We start from the raw sequence: 11,361 nt of genomic DNA, 5'->3' as shown, positions 1-11,361 counted from the left end.
GAGTGAAGAAAACGAAACTTGAAGTGCTGTTAAAACACTACCAAAGGACCTGATCTCTCAGCAACCCCCTTGCCTCTAGCGCTGAGGAGACAACCAGGCAGTCACTGTGCCATTTTGGGGACAGAGCAGCAAGCTCTGAGGTGGGGCAGAGAGGCTGGTAGGGGCGAGCAGGTTATGGTGATCAGCCGAACTACCCCCGGGGATCCTCATCTTCTGTGCTTCAGCCCTTCCCAAGGATCAGATGCTGCTCCACACCTTGCGAGAGGAAGGCAGTCAGGCTGCTGTCCCCCTGCCTGCTATCCCCTACCCCATGTGGCTGCTCCTGGGGCGGCAGAAAGCAGGGATTGGTGTCCTCTGCTCAGCAATGACATTTCCTCTCTTTGCATTGATGTTTTTATTTTCATAACCGTCTTGGTGATTATGTGTAGCAGCGGGAGACCGTTATTGAGGGATTATGCTCAATTCCACTGACATTATCTACCTCTTAGTGGAAACAAATGGGATGTCTGCCAGCCTGCCGCTGCTGGATGGCTGACCATTTTTGTGCGGAATGGCTGCAAAAAAAGCTCTCTTCCATTACAAAGTTGATCCACCCAGCAGTTCGTGATTTTAATAAGAAAAATTACCTTGGTTATTTCGAAACACTGGCAGTTGATTTTTTTTTTTCTTTTTCTTTTTTGAGGCTGGATAAACAGTTGGCAAGTGCCATCCCTGCCTTTAGGAACTCACTAAAAAAACCAGCATGATTTGATTTGTTTGTACAGCGAAAAGATTGTTCTTAAATCCCCTTGGAGTTGTTGGGTTTGGTACTCCTGCCAGTGGAACTAATGAAAAATCCTCTGGCACGATGAGTCAAGAAAGCCAGGGATGGCCCTTGCCACTGCATGTCTCCTGAAGATGGCAGGTATCTTGAAGATGGTGGAGCAAGGGACACAACGCCTGCATCCTTTTGCAATGCTGCTCCATACCAGAAAGCAGTGTGGGGATGGATGCCTTATTATATTTGGTACAAAATTGGACCCAATTATCAAACAGGAGGTGTGGGTGATTCGTGGAAGAACTCTACAACTCAAAGCAAATGAGTTATAAAGTAGGTGTGTGGTTTATTTCGGTGCCGGGTGTATGCAGGATAGCTCCCAAAGTCATGTGCGCCCTAACGTGGCAACTTGCTTTGGTTACATGCAGTAAAGAGTTACATATGCATGAAGTTTCCCAATATGCCTATACATATGCATAACCTATCCCCGCTTTGTATTAAAATTAGCTCCAAGAAGTCATTTCCATAAACTCCTTCTGTCTGCACTTGCGCAGTGCCTTCTGGTGGTGGTCGTCGGGGGGGTTGTGGGGATGAAGGTTGATAACTCTTCTTCATCACCACTAGTTGACCCCCTGCCTTTGTACAGACTCAGCTGCTCCTTGGCTCCTGTCCAAACCACAAGGTCGGTCTCAGCTGGTTTTTGAGACAGGTTCCCCATTTTTGTCAGGAAACATCCTCTGTGAGGGGCCCCGAGACTCCTTGTTTCGGTTAATTTGCACAGTAGTAAGCAAAGACACTCAGCAAAAACTATTTTAATGCGATTAAGCAAGCCCCCATTCTTCCATTCCTGGCTTTAATAAGTACGATTGTTTTATTTAGAAATCATTAATGCGATTAAGCAAGCCCCCATTCTTCTATCCCTGGCTTCATGGGAGTATTTAAAAAAAAAAAAAAAAAAAACAAAACACCAAAAACCACACACACACACAAACACAACCACTCAATAATCATTTATTTATTTTTTTCACAGTGGTTAGATCTGTTCAGTGAAACCCACTATTTAAAAATAATTATTGTAGTATTTGTGTTACAATTTTAGGTGTTCCAAATAGCAATTAATTCTTTGATGAGTATGAATAATTAATTCTGTGCATAAACTGTATGAAATAATAACAGAAATTAAATCAGGCATGTTGCACCTGATAAGGGTCAGGGGAAGAAGTTGCCATTAAGGAAGAGAGCAGTTTGCAGATTCTCAGAAGGTACAAGAATAAAATTTAAAAAAAATAGACTAACTGGTTCTTCAGTGGTGCTAAGCTGAACCCCTTTTGGGTTCAGCACAGTTGCTGAAACATGATTACCTGCTGCGGCCTGAGATGCCCTTGAACACTGGGGACTTCCCTATACAGCTGGCTGATGCCAACACAGGACCTTCCAGAGATGCCCAGTACGAATACCTAACTCATGCTACAGGTGCCTACTGGTTCCAGCAACTGCACCAAGACCAGCCCCTTTCAGTCACTTGCTGACACAGGTGTTTGTATTCTTAAAATGCACTGTTTTCTAGTAATGGAAGTAGGAATTTTTGTATTGGGAGAACATCCTTAAATAACTAGTCACAGTCCCCTCTGCTAATCCAGTATCTACGCATCAATTTCAGAGATTTACAGATAGCCATCAATTTTGGAAAAATTGATGGAAAAATATTTTTGAAAAAGCAAATGTTCTTTTTGTTACTATTTCAAATACATCCAATTCCAAATGTATTTATTTTATAGTAAAGTAGAAATTACAGAAATCCTAGAATCTATATGAGAAACTATATAGAACATCTACACTCCACATCTCCAGGTCCAATTTGAAACATCCCCAAGTGCTTTTTAAACAAAATTTTCTTCAAATCTCCTGAAAAGCTCCAAATATGATGAAACATTTCCACAGAAAAAGAAGCATTAAATTGGTCTACACTGGGAATCTTTCAGATTCGTGGCAATGGTTCACATATTCACTAGAAATAAGATAATCAGGATTATGTTCCTCTCTCTACTCTCATTCCAAAGACTTCCTTCTATATATTCATGTGTGTATCACACGCACGACTTGCTCTCTTTTGTATTATTATTATTATTATTTTTTAAACTTATTTTTACATGTTACTTAGGAAAGATACAAAATACGTACAGGTGATGAGGACAGAACTCTTCGGTGTACCAGTGAAAACTAATTCAGGAACCCCACAGTGACATATTTATCTAACAATTCTTCAGAGCAGGTAAGCATTTAGTTGTTGATATAATCCCAGTAAGCAAGCTCAGATGATCATACATCCTTTAATTATCACAGAAGTTCCACAGACAAAACAATTATCTTTCAATTTCCTTCCCAAGATCTAAGTATCTGACAAGATACACAAACAGAACTTTATAGAACTGGGAAATCTAACCAGAGGGCTTACTTGCAGTTTACTATTTAATTTTTATATATATATAATCCTTAAAAAAATTAACCTCATGGCTAACACTGGGAATCTGTCTGCTGTTAAGAAGCCAGTGCTCATTGGTAAAGTAGCTTCCTTCCTAAACTGCTGAAGGATGTAGAAGAACAGTTTTTAAAACAGAAAGGTGTGGTGTTGTCACACCGCTGGCATCATCTCAGATTTCATAGCCATTCCATATTGACAATACAAATACGTCACTGTAAGTAAAGGGAAAAGATGCACTGAAAAATGGGATGACTTTCTGAATAATGAAGGCTAATGTATTAAAAGTAATATGTTTGGAAAATAACAATTGAGGAAATTGAATAGGATGCCTTGTAAACCTTTTTACTGAAATTAGAGTATGTCATTAATAAAAATGTGTAAAATTAAAAATAAAGAATTTTCTTAAATGAGTCACTTTTGGAGATGTCTTTAGGAAGTATTATTTTGACAATGTTAATTGTTGCCTCTTTCTTTTTTTGATAAATGGATTATGCAGAATTAATTCCCTCACTATGTAGATTTAATCCACAACACAGGATCACTCTGTCAGAATTTTAAAGTATTTTGAGCTTTCTAATGAATAGGTACAAAAACAAACAAACAAAAAAAAACCCAAACAACTATACTTAATTTATTAGTTTGAAATTTGAAATTATAAATCCTTCACTATCTGTATCTACAGTTTCTTGTGCTTGACCAAATCCTACTGTAAGAATGCCCGGAGAAAATCTTCATAAGATATTTTTGAAGAGAGAGCTTTATCATAATATTCCAAAACACTAAATAACTCCTCTTCACTTAGGTTGATTTTGTACTCATGAAGAACCTACAAAAGACAGAAAAAACTTTAAAATTTATTCCAGCACTTTGGATGATGATGAAGTAAAAACATTAGTTAATCTTGTTAAAATTTCTTTAAAAAATAACTTTATGATTTAGCTTCACTTTATCTTAAGTTTCTGAGAATATTAGAAAATCAAATCCTCTTTATTATCTCCTGTTCTTCCCATGTCACTAATGACTCCCTAGAATGTGTTTCTGAAAAACTGCATACACATGGGGTTTTGTCTACTATCCCAAATAGCACTTGCCTTAGGGGGAGATTTGGGAAATGGGTAGCACCAATGTGTGTAGAAACTGATTTACAAGAAGTGCATGTTTAGAAGGCTTTCAGTACTATCAGGAGATGGGATGAAGAAATGGAGTATCTTCCTTTCTATCCTTCTTGGATGATCTGTAGTCTTTACATCCAGACAAACAGAAGGAGTAATGCAGTCACTCAAACTGTGCAAATCCCAAAGTACGTAATAATTCTCATGCTGTACTCAGTGCTTTTAATTTTCACAGGACAAATGCTTGGCCTATAGGCATACCTTCTGAACAATTTGAACAGGATGCATCTGGTTCACCTAATGCTAAAAATTTCACAAAGTGCCTTTTTCAGTACTTCAGCAGTTTATATGTTCATAATGCCCCAACATGAAAGAAAATAATTGACTGATTTCTGAGGATCCCTTCTGGTTTCAGATGCACTTGGGAATTTGAGCCCTGCAATTGACCAGTAACATCATTAATCTTTGTGGTCCATGCCAGTTATCATTAGTTTTCTGGAAAACTCAGATTATTCTACATCTTTCCCCCCTAACAACTCAGCATCTGAAATCACTAATGGCCCTGTGCAAATAGTACAGCCATAAACAGCAGCATTACTGAAGTTAGTAGAGAGCTAATTTCCCCGTTTCAGTAAATTAAGTTACCTAGGAGATGAAGGGATCCATACCTCCACAGATCACTTTCTATCTTGTCAAATGGCCGATTAACACTTTTGCAGTAGTATTCTGGAACTGGGGATGGGTTTTTGATCTAAATCCATGAGGCGTTAGATTTTATTCAATTTCTTATTTATTTTTGCTTAGCTTAGGTCATGTTAGGGAAGCTTGATTTGAAAGCTGTTGACATAGCTTTAACTAGGAAAGATAATCATCACGTGTCCTAGAGGAGTATGACAAATTAAAATCAAATGTAACGGGCCTGACCTTCACTCCTTCTCCCCTAAGTTTTGTCTGCTGAGGCAGTACCTAGGCAAGGCAGAAAGCTGCAATGACAGCCAGGGAGCCTCAGGCACAAAGATGATACAGCCACACTGATAATTCTTGTCCCCCAGCCTTCATGCAGGGGCAGCAGGGATTAGGTTTCAGCTATGTGGCAGTGCCAGAAGATATCATGTTCCCAACAATACTAGATAAGTAAAGGTTTAAAAGAGCCATTCTGTTACTGGTACAATCTAAAGGGTTTTAGACTGGTTCTTAGCAATGCTAGGCAGCAAGCTGGCTTCCTGCAGCTCCAGGGAAAAGGGAGCTTCAGAAGCACACCCCATGACTGCTTTTTGCATGTGCCTACTGTGATTGAGCATCCCATCCACCAGTTTATCAGTTCTTTAAAGCAGTAGTGATAGAAAGGGGTGTCCCAAAGCATGCAGCATTAAATGGGTTTAGAGACCCGCTGTATTATTTTCTTGCAATTGAGTAGCAAATATTCAGAATGCCTCTAGAACAGATTGTGATTATTATTCCTAGTAAAAACAATGTCAAATATTTTTAAATTAATTAAAAATTAAGCTTAAAGATTAAGCTAAGCAAAAATTAAACTCCCTGTGGATCTACATGAAGAAGCAACTCCTGACTCCAGACTCAATATATCTAGAATACACAGGTGTATATTTGCTGTTTGAGGGGATACAAGGTACCAAAATATTTGTAGAGGATATGGATCCCTCACCTGGTACAAAATTATGCTGCACACAGAAAAGCAAACAGAGAAACCAGTACAAGGGACTCTCAGATGGGGAGTACTTGGGCCCATTCCACATTCAGAAGGGAACACACCAGTTGAAGGGCAACAGGATCCTGCGGCTGTAGCAGTGACTACAGGGAGACCTACCATAGGGAACTCATTCAATGCAGCCAACACTTCAATTCCCTTCCCGTGCATTTGTAGAAACTATGTATTTAAAGGTTGTATAGGGACTAAGATTTTCTCTGTTTTATCTATGCTGTTATAGCAGGATCCCAACAAGATCCCAACAAGATCCCAGACCTCCAGAAAGTATAATCATGTGGAGAATGATTATCATGAGCAAAGGTCAGAGCTAAGGTCACGGAGAAGCTAGGATGAGTTTATATATCCTAGTTCAGGACTGTTCTTCAGAAAAATTTCAGTCAGGAAGCTCAGATTAAACTACTGTAATTTTTTGACTATTACCTACTAAATGCAACTTACTTGTCTGAAATCTGCAATATTTAACAGTCCAGTACGACTTTCATCATAAGATTTAAAAGTTCACTTCATTGGTCTCCAGCAGTGCAATATCTGGGGCTGAATTCTCAGAATTGCACTGTGGAATGACATGGTTTGTGGTCCAGGACTCATCTAACAAAGTTGGATGAGAAATACAATCATTTACTGACATCATGGACACAACTGGGAACAACTATAATGCAGAATGAAAAGGTACTGGAAAGTAATACTGACTTAATCGGCAACTGGTTGTCACATAGTTGTTTACATATTATTGTAAGATACTGTTTACACAAGATAATTTTAACCTACAGCATTTTAATATTCTTGGAAAGTGCAGATGGAATATTTACTTAATCACTGTCAATGCCCTAACTTTTTATTATTTGAAACTGACTCTGAAGTCAGTGTTACTTCTCAGATCTCAGTGTTTGTACATGTATTGTGCTTGTCCTTGTTTCAACTCCCTTTTTCAGTAATTTTTAATTGCCTGCAGTGTTCATTTTTCAGTTTTTTTTTTTTTTGGGGGGGGGGTTTGGCTTTAGAATGACTGAATTCATAATCCAACTATGGGAGCAGTATGGTATTTAAGAAAAACAACCCCCCATATACATTTTCCTCAGTACCTAAAATACCTTGCAATCAGTTTTTTAACACCTCTATAGTTCAACAGCTGGAAGATAGTGTTAATTTTACTTGGGAAATAGTGTCTTTTGTTGTTTTAGCCTGGCTAAGCTCCTTATGTCGTTGTACCCTGAACACATGTGAACTACAGAATTACTCATTATGGTGAATTCATTCCATTTGTACAAAGCGTTAATACTCCAGCATTACCATGAGTAAGGTACTTTGAGAAAAGTCAGCAAGCCTCAAGCCACCTTCAGGATCTGGATGTGATCTATTACCCTTTTATTTTCCTACAGGTCCTGCTCAACTTCTCCCCAATGCTCTGTTGGTATTATTATTTTAGTAGGGTAAGCCAATTATGCCACATTTGTGCCAGTTGCACATGAGCTAGTCTTCTGACAAATGTCTCATTGTGAAGGAAATGCACAGTGGACTTTTTACAACTGCTTTGTGGACACGGGCACCATGCTGTACCTATTGTTGTAAGAGGCCTGGTGGTCAGCTGCACCATTGTTCTGTGCTCTTGGTGTATTCCTCCTTCAGAACATGTAGCTGAGGAATGTGTGGATACATGAATAACGCAATTTCCAACCCAAAATACTGTGCACCCTTGTGGGTTGAAGGGAGGGAAAGAGCTCTTTACAGTGAATGCAGCTTGGGTTATTTTCATAGCTCAGAGCCTGGATGTTTCTGTGAATCCCTAGGACATTGATTCTCTCAGGCTTTTGAGAAATAATTTTGCCTGCAACAAAAATAAAATAAAAAAGGTTTTATTTGTTTTATTATTATTATTCCTTTTGATATTTATCTGTATAGCTATTAGGTGGAATGGGGTGAAAAATCTATGAGGAAATTTCATTTTAAATATTACATTATATAATGATTCTCAGAACATGGGCTGAGACCTTCATTATGTTTTTTGAACAGAATAAATAAAATAAAAATGATTCAAGACAACTACATACGGACTTAAAAATGACTGCTTTATCCACTCCAGAATACTGGGATGGAATTTTACTGCATCAGATTTGTATATAAAGGAAACCTTATGTAAGATAATGAGGTTCTTTGATGCAAAACTTACTAGTTTTACCTTACTCTCCCTACTGGTAGTGAATTCTTGATAATTCCTAATGATACTTTGGTAGCATACCTTGGTAGCAATCTGTTTGTCCCACATCTGAAAACTATTCAGTAATGTAATTTCTCTATGAAATGCTGCTACTAACCATATCTAAACTAATTAGGCACAGTAAGAAACAGCCTAAAAATGTAGCAGGCTCGCTGAATGAGCAGATTTGGAATTTGGCACTGTTCCTACTACATAACTTGATTGCGACACTATTACTGATGACTTCCTTTCTGGGCCACTACAGCCAGTATTCCACATTTCTTCCAATCTTTTCTGCCTTAGAGTGGTACTACTGGCAGAGGGGAACAGCCTGTGGGTAACTGTCTTTCATTGCAGCTTGGGGAATACCTATGTGTGACAGGGAAAGCTGCAAGGGCACAATGTGGCTGATCAGCCCTGGCTACAAGATGTTCTTAGTGGCCATTAACAGCAGTGCAAGTGAGAGCTTCCTCTGGACTTGTCTTACAGGGCTGGGCATGGGGCAGGGGCACAGCCTGCTGTCAGTAGCTCCAGACTGGGCCCTCCTGAGACACATTCACTGCATTTTATTTCTAACTTGATTTTTATTTAGTTCAGCAAAAGCTCTTAAAGGTTTTCCACTAGTAATTATTATCCACATTTTAGCAAATTTAACCAATTTACCATACAACTTGGGTACAAGGGAGCATGATCACAAGGAGTTAAATCTTCCAACTGAAGGAGATACCAAATGAATACTAACAATTAATATAAGAGGATTACATAAGAGAATGCTAGAATACTATGTCACTACAGAAGAAATTGAAAAAAAAAATGTAATTTTGATTTTTATATGCTTTGTTTGTACTGGTTTTTGTGGCTTCTGTATAATCACCCTTTGTAGCAGTGAGCTTTTCTGTGGTTTTAACAAGATACAACTCTGAAGGAAGTCACGGTATGCAAATTTTCCATTCTTCTTGAAGTCATATTTTGTTGTTATTTGGTTAATTTCCTCTTTACTTAAACGCCAGTGGAATATCTCTGCTATATCTGAAATAATACAGAAATGCAGAAAGAATATTCATTTTGTCATTCATAAAAATAGACAATCATTGTACTGTACACCAGTTTTAACAGGAATAATGTTGACAAGCTCAGTTGCAGTGACTGCTCCATAAATGTATTATGCAGCTATTGCTAGATGCAGGTATATACACATGCCTAAACTTATAGAGGTGGCAGTTCACATTTAACAGGGCTTCAGGGTACTAATATCACGGTACTTTGGTTTTAAATGCACAAGAAGTATGCCTTCGTGCTAACTGTAATAAATGTTCTGATAAGCTAACATGTTCTTATACCGAGGAGTTTATATCTAATTACACAGGTGCACACTGTCTTATCACACATGCAAATGTCCTAAGAAAAACACTGAGAATTCTGTGTAGAAGAGAACACAACAGAAGAGCAGCATAGCTCATCTTGTCCAAGAGTAAAATCCAAGATCCTTTGAAATCAGCAGGCATTCACCCATCAAGACCAGAGCAGCCAGAAGCACATAGAAGATCACAGTAAAAGATTGGTGAAGCTGTTCAGTTATCACTAGGCATGCTAAGGGTAGTGTACTGGGAAGGTGATGAGACAGCTTGTATGCAAACCAAAAGTATCAACAAGAATAGCCAGGTCCTCTTTTTCTAAACAGTAGATAATTCTGAAGAGGAACATGAACTTATTGCACCCGAGTGTACAGTAAGCTGTTCTGCTCTGCAGTAGCAGGGTGGTACCTGGAGCAATCACACAGTGGATGCTGTCTGATTAAAGTGGCCAATGGCCAGGACATCAGAAGGAAAACAGAACACATCTGAGAATGAATAGAGCACTTTTCAGATGGTAACAAACCGAGGAAGTCTGACACTGGGATTTCTCCTAGCTTGCCGACATCCTTCTCTTTGCAGTTTCATTATGCTTCTCCAGGAACGTTGGATATCCTTTCTTATCTTATTTTCTATTGTTTCACAATTAAGGACAGGTGTAGAACATGCCGTTGCTGTCTGAGGATAGCTGGATGCTGGTGTCTAAAAGCAAGAGATAATGGTGATATTTTCTTCCAAGTTTTACTGATTGTGTAGACAAAACACCAGATGACAAATCCAGTTTCTGTCTTTCCAGACTTGAAACTAATGTATCATCCAAACCATTTTTAAGTCTGATTTGAATTGTGTCAGCAAGTTAGAAAATTCTTAGTGTCAGAATGACACTATTCATTTAATGGGCCTTGACCACTTTTTTTTTTTATTATTATTATTTACTTTACTTGTAAATCTTTAATAGTTTCTCCAAACTGTTTCTTATTAAAGAACAGATCCTGTGTTTAAAAAAGACATGTAATACCACCTTAGAATAAACAAATCAATGCAAAGTCACTGAATAATGCAGTAACAGTGCTTTGATTTGTTACTAGAAGAGTCAGTTCTGCAGTGCTCATGTGCAGAGCCACAGAAAGAATAATGTGAGAGGATCGAAGTGCTTGGTGTCTTTTTGATTGCTGCCTCAGGAGTACTGTGGGTGAGCTGGAAGTAAAGCCCCAGCCTACCTCTCTATTATGGTTGCACAAGCCGTAGTTATGCTTCTAGGTCCAACAAATAATCTCATATTTAGTGAGACTTCCCAGTGCTCCCTCAGGGGTCTCACTGGTGCAGACTTGCTGAGGACTCAAGCACATTTCCATGCAGCAAATGCTGCAGGGATGAATGCTGATGAATGAACATCAGGCTGGCTGGGATCTTTCCAATCACCGTGAGTTCTGGGAGACTTACATTCCCTTCCTGTTTTCTTATACTATCCGATCTAGCATTCACAGATAGCAAGGAGAAATTTTCCAGTGCTTTCTCTGAGAACTGGATCAAAGCATGAAGGACTCATGCAGCTAATTGCCTGGGCTTTTCAAGAAAGAACCTACAGTTATTGCAATAATTGAGCTAGCAATGGGCCAGTGTTTAGATTTGCCAGCCGTGACAAGTTGTTTGCATCTTTAATTTACTCAATCTGTTATTTCTTTTTCAGTAGCTAAACTTCTCCATGCAGAACCAGTTAGAAAATCCAAGCATG

At 38.7% G+C, this 11,361-nt stretch overlaps 1 protein-coding gene across 7 annotated transcripts in view; it reads right to left on the bottom strand.

Annotated features, from left to right (window-relative positions):
* Positions 1–1,795: 1,795 nt before the first annotated feature.
* LOC136791228 (EF-hand calcium-binding domain-containing protein 6-like) overlaps positions 1,796–11,361 on the bottom strand; it is a 45,805-nt gene continuing 36,239 nt past the window's right edge. For 6 of the 7 annotated variants that reach the window (XR_010832757.1, XR_010832764.1, XR_010832762.1 and 3 more), the window contains 3 exons: positions 10,153–10,328; positions 6,519–9,303; positions 1,796–4,065 (listed from right to left, as the gene is read on the bottom strand). The gene's annotated coding sequence lies outside the window, so the exon portion shown is untranslated. The remainder of the gene's footprint in view (positions 4,066–6,518; positions 9,304–10,152; positions 10,329–11,361) is intronic. The other variant, XR_010832763.1, reaches the window with a different exon arrangement.

Source organism: Anser cygnoides, chromosome 1 (assembly GCF_040182565.1).
Source record: "Anser cygnoides isolate HZ-2024a breed goose chromosome 1, Taihu_goose_T2T_genome, whole genome shotgun sequence".
In the NCBI taxonomy this organism is placed as follows: domain Eukaryota; kingdom Metazoa; phylum Chordata; class Aves; order Anseriformes; family Anatidae; genus Anser; species Anser cygnoides.
This window is presented reverse-complemented; position numbering and strand designations above follow the sequence as displayed.